Below are 14,556 nucleotides of genomic sequence, written 5' to 3'. Positions count from 1 at the left end.
ACGTTGACAAATCGAAGAACGACGACGAGGAAGACCTTTGCTTGAACAGTTAAGAAGATCTTGAAGCTTTTCTCCCAAATTCTTTGTGTGTGCCATGTGATATGAGTTGGGAGAGAATTTGTAAATTGTAGGGGAGGTGGGGCGTGTGAATTGTTTTGTTATGGGGTAGGTTTTTGGTTTTAAATAGTTAATTAAAACACTAACTGTTAGCTTAGGCCCATTAACAAGTTAATTTAGACTCATTAGCCCATTAGTGTTTAATTAAAAATATTAAAATAATTTTGCTTAAATAACTTTGTGAATTTATTAGCTGGGTTGTCAAAACGTTCATATTTTTGTTGAAAATCCAACACCGATAAAAATTACGTCCCGGCGTATAAAATCACCTCAAAACCCCTTATTTTCAAAAATAATAAAAAATCACCCCTAATTTAAATAATTAAAAATAATTAACCGATAAAAATATTTCTATTTTTCAGCCATCGGTCTCCGTTCCTCGATCGCAACTCGAATATCCTTTAAAAATACATTTTAATGCAACCATGTAGAAAAATATATTTTAAACATGTCAATATACACAACATAATTAATTAATGCAATTAAAACAATTAATTAAAATACACAAGGATTTTAATAATTGCATGCATGTGGTTCGCATGGACTCTTAAATTTCCAGGACGTTACAACAAACTTCTTGTGACAATTTATCTCGACATCTCCAAAAATCCTATTATTGGCATAAACCAGTCAAATGATAGTTTGTGGTCTCGAGTGGCAGCCAGTTACAACGAGCAACTCACTAGTCCGTCAACAGAGCATCGTACTGTGAAGGCCCTTCAATGTCGATGGTCCAACATAAGTAGGGCTGTCCAAAGTTTTAGTGGATATATTCGTCAAATGGAACTTAGGCACCCAAGTGGTGCTTCAGATAAAGACATTGTGAGTACAAAAGTTCAAATATTCTTTAAATATTTTAATTTTTAGTGTGTAAATAACATACAACTAACACATGCTTAAAGCTTGATGAAGCGGTCAACTTGGAGATTGGATCATGTTTGGTCTTTACTAAAAGACCAGGAGAAGTTTAGGTCATCCAACGCTACCTTACCTAGTTTCATATCAAACCGTAGGAACTCCTTCTAGTCTGACTACTCACCCAACACATAATCCCCAACACCAGATTTTTCGGACTATCTGGGTTTGATGTAAACCTAGATGAAGATAGCCCATCAGGGAGTACTCAACGACCAATCGACATGAAAAAAGCAAAAGCTAAAAGAAAAGCCACTGAAGATTACTCGAAGGATATTTCCACCATGGCCAAATGCAGTGAGAAAATGATGATTGCAATGGAGAATGCCGAGGCACATCGACAACAACTCATTGATGTTCAGAAAGAAAGGAACGCTCTATTGGCTTGGAAAGAAGAAAATAAAATATTACGGCTGAACCATATATCTGTTGATGAATTATTCTGTGCATACTTGCTCAAAGAACAACAAAACATTTGGCAGAAAAGAGCAGCAAAAGGGGATGGAGCCGACAGATCTTCTAATCTGTTTGGCCAGTTCTTCGGCAGAACTTATCTATCCGGGTCCGATCTAGGAGAGTACTAGTGTTTACTCATCATTGCAGTGGAATAAAAATATGTCAATGTGTATTTTTTTATGATCGTCCATTTTATATGTTTTAATGTGAACTGTTTTTTATGCTTTAATGTGAATGCATGTTTAATTTATCTCAAGTTAACTAATTCGATTTGTGTTCAAAAAAAATATGTAATGTCTTTTTTCACAATCTTATTTAATTGTTATTTTCATTTGTTTTTTTCATCAAAATAATTCAATTACAATAAATAAATAAACAATAAAAAAGAGAAAACTTGAAATAAATTAAATAATACCAAAAAAGCATTAAAAGTTAATAAAAGTAATGAAATAAACATTTAAATATATGAAATGAATAAAAGAGAAATTTTTTTTTAAAAGGGTGTATTTGCAATTTTGGAGAATGATATTTTCGTAAATAATGCCATTCTCCAAAATATATGGAGATGCAGCTAGGATTCGGCACTTTTGGAGAATTACTATACATGGCTTCAAAATGGAGATGATAAAGAATGGTTGGAGCATGGTTGATTCTCCATTTTCTCCAAAATGAAGAATGGTTCTCCAAAATGGAGAATGATTGGAGTTGCTCTAAGGCTTGGATTGTATTCTAAAAAGGACAGAGGATGATAACCGGTCGACAACCAAATCTTTTTGGATGAGGAATAAAATTTGTCGATGTTTGTTGAAAGTTAATTTGGTTTAGCTTGAAATACCGAATGACATTTATAACAATTCGAACATGGATATCAAGGTGGAAACTAAATGTTACTCAGGGACGTAGCAAAGAAATATTTTGATATTGGGCTGAATGAATCGATAAACAACCAAGATCTGCCATATGAATCTCACTCCCCTCAGTATCCATTTGTTGGAGACGAAGCTTTTTGTGTAGAGAGAAGCCCCTGTGAGACACTATGAAATATGCTCAAAGAGATGGGCTAAAAATATGGGCTAAAAAATTTACCAAGTTGAAAATATAAGGCTAAGATTTAATATATAAAAACCCAATCCATATTATTAGATTGGCCCAAAAAATAGCCTGGGCTAGCCCACCCCAGCCTTTGTGGTGGCTCCGTCCCTGGTGTTACTACAAGTGTGTGTATGTATGTATATATATATATATATATATATATATGTATGTATGTATTTGTGGCCAACCCTAATAGACAACTGTTGGCCGGGAAATATAAGTTAGGCCCAGATACAAGATAGAAGGAAAGCCCCAAGATATTCACGTGGGCTTACAACTGAGCACAAAGCCACGATCAACCAAAGCGCGAGAGAATCGAACAAAATCAGAAACAATGGACCGAGAAAAGGGGACAACTCAAGTCTATCGCAACTCAAGCAAACACCTGCAAATTTCAACCTTTATTTTCAACATCTTATTCATATTTTAGCATTTAAATTTCTAGTTTCCAACGTTCATTTTCATTTTCATGTTTGTAATAATGTTGGTTCGATTCTTAGTGACTTAGCCAAGTGTTCATGTTGTTCGAAGAATTCCTTTAGTTTTTCCATGTTTTTCTAGCAAGTTTGGTCATTTTATTTGCATCGAACCGAGGAGAATAGAACTGATATTCGAATTAGTTGCCTTTTCTCTTGTGGATTTATTTTTATGAGATTGGCTTAACCCAATTATGATGTATTTGAGTGCCTTTTCTCTTGTGGATTTATTGGTGGTTGATTCTCACATTTTTCCTCGTTTCTCATAGGTGGGTAAGCCTTGGTGCGATTGAGTAATATATTTATTTTGGTCAAAATCAATACACTTGATCTTTCACATTAAAATCATATCGAATACATCATATTTTATCACATTATATTAATTATTTATAGGGAAAATTATAAAAATAATCATGCGGGTTTGGTTGATTTTGGCTTTTAGGAATAAATAGTTAAAGTTTGATATTAATAAATTAGATTTTTATTTTATTTTTGGAATGTGAGAGGGGTACTAATGATGAATCAAAAGAAATATACTAGTAACATTACTAGTCTGAAACAAAGTGAAAACGAAGCAAAAGTTTTGATTAATTCGATAAATTCAAATAGAAAATGAATTTATTAATTTTTTGTTGTGTATATGTCTATAATATGATACGATTTCAAAATTTTTTTTATGTATTATAATTAGTAATAATAATTTTTTAAAAAACACGACCACCATCTTTTTATCCTGTAAAATTAAAAGAAAATGAAACGAAAATAGCAAAGTAAATTGTTTGTTGGGGATCGATATATAATTTAAGGGGGGTGAATAAAATCTTTTCTTTGTTGGATGATTTTGCAAAGGGTGCTAAAATCATGTTAGAGATTGTAGCTGATCTTGTTCAAATGTAAGTCCAGCAGATCGCAATAATAAGTGCGGAAACGATCCGATGGAGTACGGTGATAAATAATACAACAGTAGACAGTTGAACAGTGATTGTTTCTGGAAGTTCGAAAATAAAATCTTCTACGTCTCCCCTTCTTCTGTTTCCAGAAAGTATCATAAAAGACTTTGGAAATTATAATACAACACTTGTACACACCCACTTCAGTAGGACTTACCCTTAGCCTACTGAAACTCTTAGTTACACAACTCGGTAAAACGAATACAACAAAGTTCTGGAAAAGACTCTTTTCCAGATTACAAACTCTTCTCAATAAAATATAGTAAAGTGTTTATCTTGAAGAGATTTACGAAACAGTCAGCAGCACAAAATCTCAGAAGATCGGATATAGATAATAAAGCGTGTGTTGTTTTTCTGTATATTGAACTTGAAGATAAGTAGTTGATGATAGCTCAAAACTTACGTTGGAATAATCATTGCGTTGATAATGATAATAACGTTTTATCTATAAAGTATTGACCTCTATATATGTAAGGCCCGAGATTTTGATTATGTTAATCTGAGATTATTGATTATAAATTGATGTGATTATAGCCGGGCCAATCCGAGATCAGAATGGACAAAGTATAGGAATTAAAAAGAAGAAGGGAGGAATTTGAGCCGAATGCCACACGCCCGGGCGGAAGTTTTTATCCGCCCGAGCGCCCCTGTTTTAAAGAAAGGAGGGCCGAAGATTTGCGCCCGGGCGGAACTTTATGTCCGCCCGAGCACGATTGTCAAAAATGAGAGGGCCGAGAGTTCCGCGCCCGGGCAGAACTTTATGTCCGCCCGAGCACGAGACGTGCAGTTTGAAAAATTAGCCACTTGGCTTGGGCATGCACGAGAGGTATATATATATATATATATATATACAATTCATTCTTTCAAATTGAAAGAAGAATCAGAGAAAGGAACCGAGAAAGGATTTCTGAAATCCTTACGCCTTTATATTTCGATCCGTCCGTCTGATTTTGAATCCGACTTCAGTACGGTGTTCCTATCGACGCAGGCTTCCACTGGACGTAAGTTTTACTACGTTTTGATACGTCTTGAAATTATGGTATTGCCAGAATCAGATAGAGTTCATATATGTTGTTCTTGCGATATCAGACATCGTATAATCGAAACCGGATCGAAGAACAGATACCATATGAAATTATTATGAATTTCAGAGTTGATTTGATTATGATTAGATTGAATTGATATCAGATTTGTGTTGTTATTGATTATGAGGTGTGGGGATTGATATTTGATTGATATTATATTGCTGGGTATATTGATATTATTCAGAATTGGATCAGATGGGTTGTTGATTCGTATATACTGATATTGTATTGCCGGTATTGCGAGCTTGTACAGATTTGAGATTATGATTCGTACTGATATTGATTATGAGCTATGTGATTATATCTGTGATGTTGAGATTGACGGGGTTGTTGAGATTGTATTGTTATGCCGTCGGAACATCAGTAGATGGATTTTGATCAGATTTAGTATTGATTGAGATTATATCAGGATATCGTTGACATTGATCAGATTATGTCTTGATTTACGTATTGATCTGAACAGGTCTTGAATTGAGTTGTATATTGACACAGTCTATTCGATATTGTCATTTCAGATTTGATATGGACAGATTTGACTTCGAGACTTCGACTTCGTCAGATCGAGAAGACAAAGTTATAAGTCAATGTGGTGTTGGGAGATCGACTCAAGTAGGATATACTTGAGTTTCCCTAAATCACATACTTATTATTATTATGTTCATTGATTGGATTTGATATGCTTGTTCTATGAATGTATAGAAAGCAGGTATTAGTCGAGTGATCTTGTGACATCAGTGCCGATAGTGGTGGAATCGTCACTGGCACATTGCACGTTGTCACAAGATAGTTGAATTGGCGATAGTGCCACAGTCTGTGACGGATAGGTCAAGAAACCGGATGTTTGGTTATATCGAAGTGGATAGAATTGGATTTTCTTCTATTACTGATGTTCGATATAGGAATACCAACATATGAAAACCGACATCCCTAGACTAGGAGTGAGTCTAGTCTGAGACGTGAAGTCACGAGTCTGATTTACGATTTCATATTGATTATGTTTCAGATTTAATACATGTCACTGATATTTGTTACATGCTCTTACATTGTTTATATGATTGCATGTTCGTTGATTTATACTGGGATTTTATTCTCACCGGAGTTATCCGGCTGTTGTCGTGTTTGTATGTGTGCATGGCAACAGGTGGGACAGGTTCAGGGTCGAGAAGATAAAGAAAGATCGTGATTAGAATAGAGACTACGAACTTGGACTTAGATAGGGTTTGAACACTTGAATGGTAGTTGTTAAACCTTAGTTTTAAAAGATTGTATATGGTACATGATTTGTACTTGGTTTTTGATGCATATAATCGAATGAATCCCATTATGTTCCGCACTAGATATATGTATATATATAAAAAATTTAGACCCTGTTTATTGTAATTGATTAAATTGTCCCAACGATGATCAAGAGTACAATTAGCGTCCGGGTCCCCACAATATATATGGAAAACTTTGAGTCCAACATCTATAGCAAAAACAGCTTCTGAAGCTCCTGAGTAAGATCAGCTTTAATACCTAAAAAAAGTCCTGCAGAAAGCTTAAAAGTAATCAGTCTTGTTTCATACCAAAACTAGTAAGGAGCGTTAAATGTCTTTGTCGAAGATTAATGGTGCAATTAATGCTAGTACTAGGTAAAATAACGGTAACATTTAAGATTGTAACGATCAATTAAAAGACGTTAAGTTACTTTTGCTTAAGCTAAGTTCTGCTTATAAAGTTAAGTGTTGATTCTGATTTTCTAAGCCATTTAAGTACTCGGAAGAGTACTGCTTTTGTTAAAGCGATACGAGAGCTTCTGCTTTTATATTGTCTTCTGATTATAGCTATCGCGACCTACTGATTTTAACTCTCATCACCACAATTAAATTAAGTCTAACATTGTTCCATCTTATAATACTTTTAGTCAATATATACAAAATTTTATGTTTATTTTAATTTGTTTTATGAGTAAATTCTTAAGGTTATCAGGCAAAAAAAATATCTGATTTATGTAAAAATTGAATAATATTTTTGGATAAAAATTTTATTTGATAATCCAATTATATATTCATAAAATAAATGAATTGTCCTTTTTAAATTATTGATATCTACCTGAAATTATTTTGTCAATTTTATCTATTAAAATGTCCCATTTTATCGAATTTTTTTATGCCATTTATGATGAAGACTATCCATTTGCTCATAGCACATCGAGTATATACTGTTTATTTTTCGTAAGTTTTACGTATATATGCTTTGGTTTTTATTGATTATGTTGAAACACAGTGCTTTGTTAGGATATCGATCGAAATGTGTCGTTTGAATTGATATACAATTTGAATAATTGGAATTGCACCTTTGTTCTCGCGAACATCTTAGGAGCCCCATGAGGAGCCCACCCATTCAAAATCCTATTTAAATATTTGTGATAAATATATAAAGTATCATTTAATCATATATTTGAATTTTAATTTTTGTGAAATTATTCGTTTGGAAGCATGACTTTGAAAATGGTTTTTAAATCTGCTAATTTGAAATACATTTCTTGGTTGAAAACTTGAATGATTTCAAATTATAAACAAGCTTCTCTAATGTTACACATGCAATTTGAGATTAAAACATTTTTTTTTTTTGGGAAAAATAACATAGAGTTTACATCTTATATGATTAATTAGGACAGAGTATATTCCCCCAAAAAATATTTATTAAATAAGTGAAATATTTAACATTTAATTAATAAAAAATACAAATTTTCAATTGTAGAAGTGGCTTACCACGCACTAATCCAAATTATACTTGAAATCCATGAGTCAAAGCTCTTAAATTTCAAATTACATGTTTTTTGTCCAAGCCATTATAGTAGACTTAGGCAAGAAATTATTTTTTTTTTTGAAAAAATAAATCCAAAGAGACTAATCCAAACATATCATAATTTAAAAAATTATATATTTTTTTTTTTATTTCTTTTTTAGTTTGAGCTATGGGTGCATGTATCTAGGGATGTAAATGAACCAAACCGTTTGTGAGCTATTCGAAGCTCGATTCGATAAAAGCTCGTAATTGAGCTCGTTTAATGAGGCTCGTTAAGATAAACTAACCAAGCTCAAGCTCTACGATATTCGGCTCGTTAGCTCGTGAACATGTTCGTTAGTAAATTCATAAGTAATATCTAAGATGAAAAATAATAATTTTGATATTTAATTTATTGATTTAACACATTAATTATGAAATATATAGAAAAATCTATTAAATTTATTTATTATAATAAATTGACAAATTTTAATAAGAATATTATATTTTTTTCTAAATGTATAATTTATTTTTTAATGAATTTAATGAATATTTAAATGTACAATTCATATTTATTGAGTTCGTTTAGGTTCGATAAAAGCTTGAATAAGCTCGTGTGCAATGAATATATTCGTTAAATAAAGCTCGAGCTCGGCTCGATTATAAACAAGCTAACCTCAAACATTCAAGAGTTCGGCTCGGCTCGACTCGATTACATCCCTATCCAAAATTATTTTACTCAATCGTTACTTAAATTTCATAGATGCAGATTATTCATTGGGCCAGAACCTAAGTGAGGCAAGAGAGACACCCCCTTCAAACCCAATTTTGAGGGAACTTTAAAAATGCGATATTTAATCAAATTTTATAGTAAATTTAGTTTGGGCTTCGAATCAATGTCTTTGGTTAAATGTGTATGAGTGAAATAATAATACTGGGTGATCAGTAACCTGGTGAAAAGCTTTCGCGTGTAAAAAAAGAACGCCAGATCTTAACGAATAAGATTATTATCTCTGCTAATGAAAGGGTGACGGCAAGAAAATGATAAATTTTATCTCAAAGATGATATGAAACAACATTAACAATGAGACACATCATCTCTGATCTCATGGACCAAACATTTCTACCCGCCCGTCATTTTGTAAACATTTGATTCCAACGTAATGTCAACATAGACGCAAAAGAAAGAAACTTCTTCAAGTTCGAGTTGCGCAAATACTTATTTGCAATCAATTAGTATGTCACAAGAATGATCGAATCAACTATGTTATCAATTGTGTAAAGCAACTTGACTATACAAATTCAATCAATAGTTTTTCCTCCAAAACGGCATGGCGAATACTATTTAAGTGGGTATTTTTGAATATTTTAATTTATTATTTGTTCACATTACAAATATTTTGATAAATTTATTTTTATTTTTTTATATTTGTAGTTTTTTTTTAAAAACAAACCCACATAAACGAAAAAATATATATATTGAATACACGATATTATTTTATAATTTTTTTTTGTTTCATTTTCTATGTTTATCTTTTCTATAATTTTGATATGCTATGTGGTCTAATATAAGGCATAATATCATATATTTTTATAGCAATTTTGGTCATTTGTTTCGCAAGTTTACTTCTTTCAATAAAAGTGTACATGCCACATTGAATACATCAGTTTCACGTCAACACTAGATAATCGGATTACCACACAAAAGAATTAAATTTGCTCTGAAACAAAAATAATAAACTAAGAATAAAATTTAACCATAGACAGAAACTTAGTCACAGAAACACTATTACAAATTTTCTCACTTGAAAAAGTTTCCGTTCAGATTATTTATCGGCTACAGACAGATGTACATATAAATGTATAATACGTATGTCGAAATCTGACATGAATTATAGTATTTTTTTTTTTTGTTTGAAAAGTTGTCCTTTAATTAGGCTGGAATTTGACAAATAACTTAAATCTCACGACTCTTTTGTGCTTCATCATCGCCACGATTGTCAAGTTTTCATCACAAAATGGATCGATATGTCAAATTAAATGTTCGTTTTTAATTTTTCTCTGCTGGCCCGTAGGATCATAAATTTTTTGGCGAGTACGTAATAATTAATTTGCTTTCATAGTTTTTTATTTCATATATATCTGGCCCGAATTATAAATATTTTTATTAAATTATGCTCAAAATTAAATTAAAATTTTATATTCTTAAAGTTGAAGGTAAATAAAAATCACCTAAAAGGGTCCAAACAATAGGCATTGGGTTTGATCCACTAAAATTTCAAAACTTGGTTTTGAAACATTAACTTCGATTTTTTCTTGTTGTCAATCTTATTTCATCAAAGTACTGATGTTCACTGAAAAATGATGATATGAAATCGAGGAATACTGATGCGGCATAGGAAATTATTGATTTGTCTAATGTCACGTCGGTCATTGGAAAATTTATTACTAAAACCAAAATTTAAAAATATAATAAATCAAAATCCAAATTTGAACAAGTTGAACCCTGGTTTTTATTTTTATTTTTATTTTTTAAATTTCGATCTTTTTAACTTTGTCTCTTTGTTCTTATTCTTGGGTCAATCCTGTATCACACGATAGCCAACAGAAATTAATACCTGCATGTGAAAACAACAAGCTTTAAAGTATATGACATATCCTCGTAAAATGGCGGCTACCAAACCAAGTTATATATTGTTGAAAATGGGACTCGAAAATCGCTGAATACATTCCATGTTGCACACTAAAGTCGTTGAATGTCGCTAGCAACACCAAGTCTAACTGTAGCTACACCTGACTTAATAACTGTATGATGTGATTATTGTTAATATTGGTACAATTAACAACACACATCGGTTGGATAAAATTCATGAGTTTTGCATATATGAGCTTGGACAATCCCCCTTGAGCTAGCTTTTGAGGTTGAGTTATGTCCAAGTTCCAATCTTAACATGATTATCAGAGTCTAGGTTCCATCGTTATGTGTTAGACTGTCTAAAATTGGGCCACCCGTTCTACCCATAGTTCGGTTATTCGTAAACTTCACAGTCCAAATGTTCATACTTGGGTGTGAGGTGGGTGTGCCAGTTGTACCACATCGGTTGGATAAAATTTCTGAGAGTTGTATATATGGGCTTGAATAATTCTCCCCCTTTTAGCTAGCTTTTGGGGTCGAGTTAGGTCCAAGTCACAATCTTAATATGGTATCAGAACTCATGTTAACAATAACAAAGTATTACAATTTTCATAAATAAATTGGTGTGGCACAAACAAATTTATTTTAAAAAAATTATTATTTGAATGCCTTTTATTTGGAGAATTTGCGACAAAAGACGAGAGTGGTCCTCATATATGACATACTACCATATAATTAAATGATTTGAGTTTCATCGTTAACACAAATGCTGAATTATACCATTAGCATAAATTATAACTCATATTACCAAAGAGACAAATATTTGATCCACATGAACTACAAAAAACTAAGGAGCTTTCTTCTTCGAACTTACATATGAGCAAAAAATTTCACCGATTTGCGAACAAATTCAAAAAAATATTAATGTTACAAAGTCCCCAAACTTCGGCCCGAAAAACAAAAGAAATAATATTTTATGTAAAATATATTTAATTTCAATATTCTTCTAACTATTTCTCAATCATACAATCATTTACTCAAAACTAGATAACGTTTTAAAAGTATTATTTTTCCCGTTATTACGTGACGATTTCAAGATACTCAAAAATTTCTCCGTCGCTCGAGTTTTGGATATTTCGACGAAGAGATTGGTTTAATATATCTTTCAATTAAAAATATAAATTTTCACTCATCCTAAGAAAATTTTCCTTAATTTTTTAAATTTTAGATTATGACAATTTAGAGTATGGAAGTGATCAAACCACAGGAAACCTTAGCGCATTGCATGCCGGTGAGATTGCACCTTAAAGTTGACTTTAATTAAATTTTAGTCGTGGAAATAGAATCAGACCAAAATTGATGAGAAATATAATATATTATAATTATTATAAAATAAAAAAGGAAGACTTTGACAGATAACATTCGCTTATTTTGACCTATACTAATATTATATATGTAAGACAATAAAAAAATGTACGAGTGAGAGCAAAAGAATCCAACTACTATGTATAGTAAGTCGACAAGTCAATCAAAAGAACAATTTTTTTTTTTTTCAAAAAAAAATTTTATTAGTTGCTTTTTAAATTTTGTTCTGGTTTTTATAAAATTTGTCTACCAAATTTAAAGTGGGCAACAAGCCATATACTACAAATCCCCACATAAACTATTGAGTTGCGTCTAATTTTTTCGATCGAGGGAGGGATTTGATTCGGAGAATTATTTAAGAGATGAATTTCAAATGACACCCAAATTTTATTTTAAATCCATCACAATCATTATTGAAAATGCATAAGTTGATATTGATTAATCGTGCCTTCACTTTGTGATTGAAAAAACTCAGCAATTGTGATGAAATTGTGGAGGAGTTGCATTTTGATTAATTAGTCAATAAATTAAGGAAAGATAAACATCAAATCTTAATCGGATACCAAAAGACCACCTCTGACAAAACATGGGAAGAAATCAGTTCACTAAATTTGAATGATATCATCTCACGGATCAATTTTATGAGATGGTTTTTTTTTTTTACTTGACTCAACCCATGAAAAAATATTAGTTTTTATATCAAAAATATTATTTTTCACTCTAAATATGAATCAAGTCGACCCGTATCACAGATATAGATTCGTGAAACTGTCACACAAATACTTACTCAAATCAATGATAAATAGATGGACTCTTGCGATTTTGGGTCATGGTATGAAGTGGGAGCTAGCTAAAGAGGTTAATACCGAAATTGTCAGATATGATTAAAAAAAAACATAGTACTTGTGGGATTTGCATTATTGAAAATCTTTTATTATTAGACAAAATCTCGATTTGATGCACATTGAAAAAAATTCTCTTTGGTAATATGATCAGAATATTCCTGGCCATACCAAGGACGAAGTTAAGTCAAACGAGGATTTGAGGTTGCGTTTGAATTGAAAGATTGAATTTGAAGATGTGTTTGAGATGATGAATTTGAAATCCAATAAAATGATTAAAAAAATAACCATTTTAAATTTGAAATCATTTATGAAGTGAATTTGTCCAAAAAATCAATGTATTTGTTAGTACGAATTCAAAATAACTTAGGCATGTCACACAATGTAAAAATACATTTCCCAATGCATGTTACACAATGAAGGGAACCTTTTTGAGAGGTTCCTTCAAAGATTGAGGGGTTAATTTTCATTCGATAGGTGTCTTCGCATTCAGAGATTTGGATGTAGACCTAGCCAAGAGTCAAGATTGAACCTGAACCAGCCAGGACAATAGGCCGATCAACCAGTTCGATGGGTGTAACCCGTAGCGACCCCTCGATTGGCCAGCCGGTCACATGTTGGGCTTCCAAAACCCATCGAGCTGAAAAGTCAACCACCAGGCTTAAATATTGACTAGAAGAAAAAAAAATCAAAGATAGCAAGAAAAGGCGAAAACTTGCTTGAGACGGTATCACATATCGTATTTTGTGAGATGGATCTCTATTTTGGTCATCCATTAAAAAAAATTACTTTTTATGCTAAGAGTATTACTTTTTATTGTGAATATCGGTAGTGTTGACCAATCTTACATATAAAGATTCGTGAGACCGTCTCACAAGAGACCTACTCGGAAGAAGAAACCCTAATAGCAAATCCCGAGCATGCCATTAAGATGGTAAGAAATTTATATTTGTCAAACCTTTTATTCATTTCAACTAATTAAAACAACTGTATTACAGAAAACGTAATTGAGGTGTCAACCCACAATCTGGGAAAAATTCAGACGGATTCACCGATGGTAGGTTGCAGGCCTTGGATATATATTAGTTTCTTGACATTTACATCTTTTCAAATTGTCAATACATTAGTCGATGATGTGTTGCATGCTTGAAAATATTTAATTTTTGTTTAGTTGTCATGTTCTGTTTTCATCTCTTAATTTTATTTTTCGTTAGTTTTATTTCTATTTCATTGGAATGCTAACGTAACTCCAGACACATCAGCGTATTTTCAGTGTCATGGTAGCATTTTCTGACATCACGTCAAAGCTCCAACAAGATATGACTAATTAAAAAGCAACAAGTGTAAATTGCTAATTTTTTCAAATCAAGTATCTCATGTACTAATTATCTATGAAAAAAACTTAAAAATAATCATTCAAACTAGACCAAATCTAAATTCGTGGTTTGCGTTGGTTTGGTTATAAAAATTTCATGGTTTGGATTGATTCGAAATTTTATAAAAACTGTAATATATGATTTACATCGAATTTTTATCTAAAATCGAACTAATTAAACCCTTTGATGCAACCCGGCGAAATGGACGAGTCGGGTCGGGAACTCTGCCGGGTAAACTATCAAAATATCAAAGAAAATATGAGTTGGACGCCTGGCTTGAATCTCGCAACTCCTCGGTCCGATTCGTGAGATCTGCAAACAGAAAGTGACCACGTGAATGGGCGCCGGAGGGGTGTCCGGCGTGACCACTCCGATGCTTAAGTCAGCAGGATACTCAAGCAATAAAACCAATGTAGCCAAGTGATGGCTATGAAATTGGTGTGAAACAATAAATGAGAGTATTTAATGTGTATTCAAT

This window comes from Primulina tabacum, unplaced genomic scaffold, assembly GCF_025594145.1.
Source record: "Primulina tabacum isolate GXHZ01 unplaced genomic scaffold, ASM2559414v2 Contig587, whole genome shotgun sequence".
Taxonomy (NCBI): Eukaryota; Viridiplantae; Streptophyta; class Magnoliopsida; order Lamiales; family Gesneriaceae; genus Primulina; species Primulina tabacum.
This window is presented reverse-complemented; position numbering follows the sequence as displayed.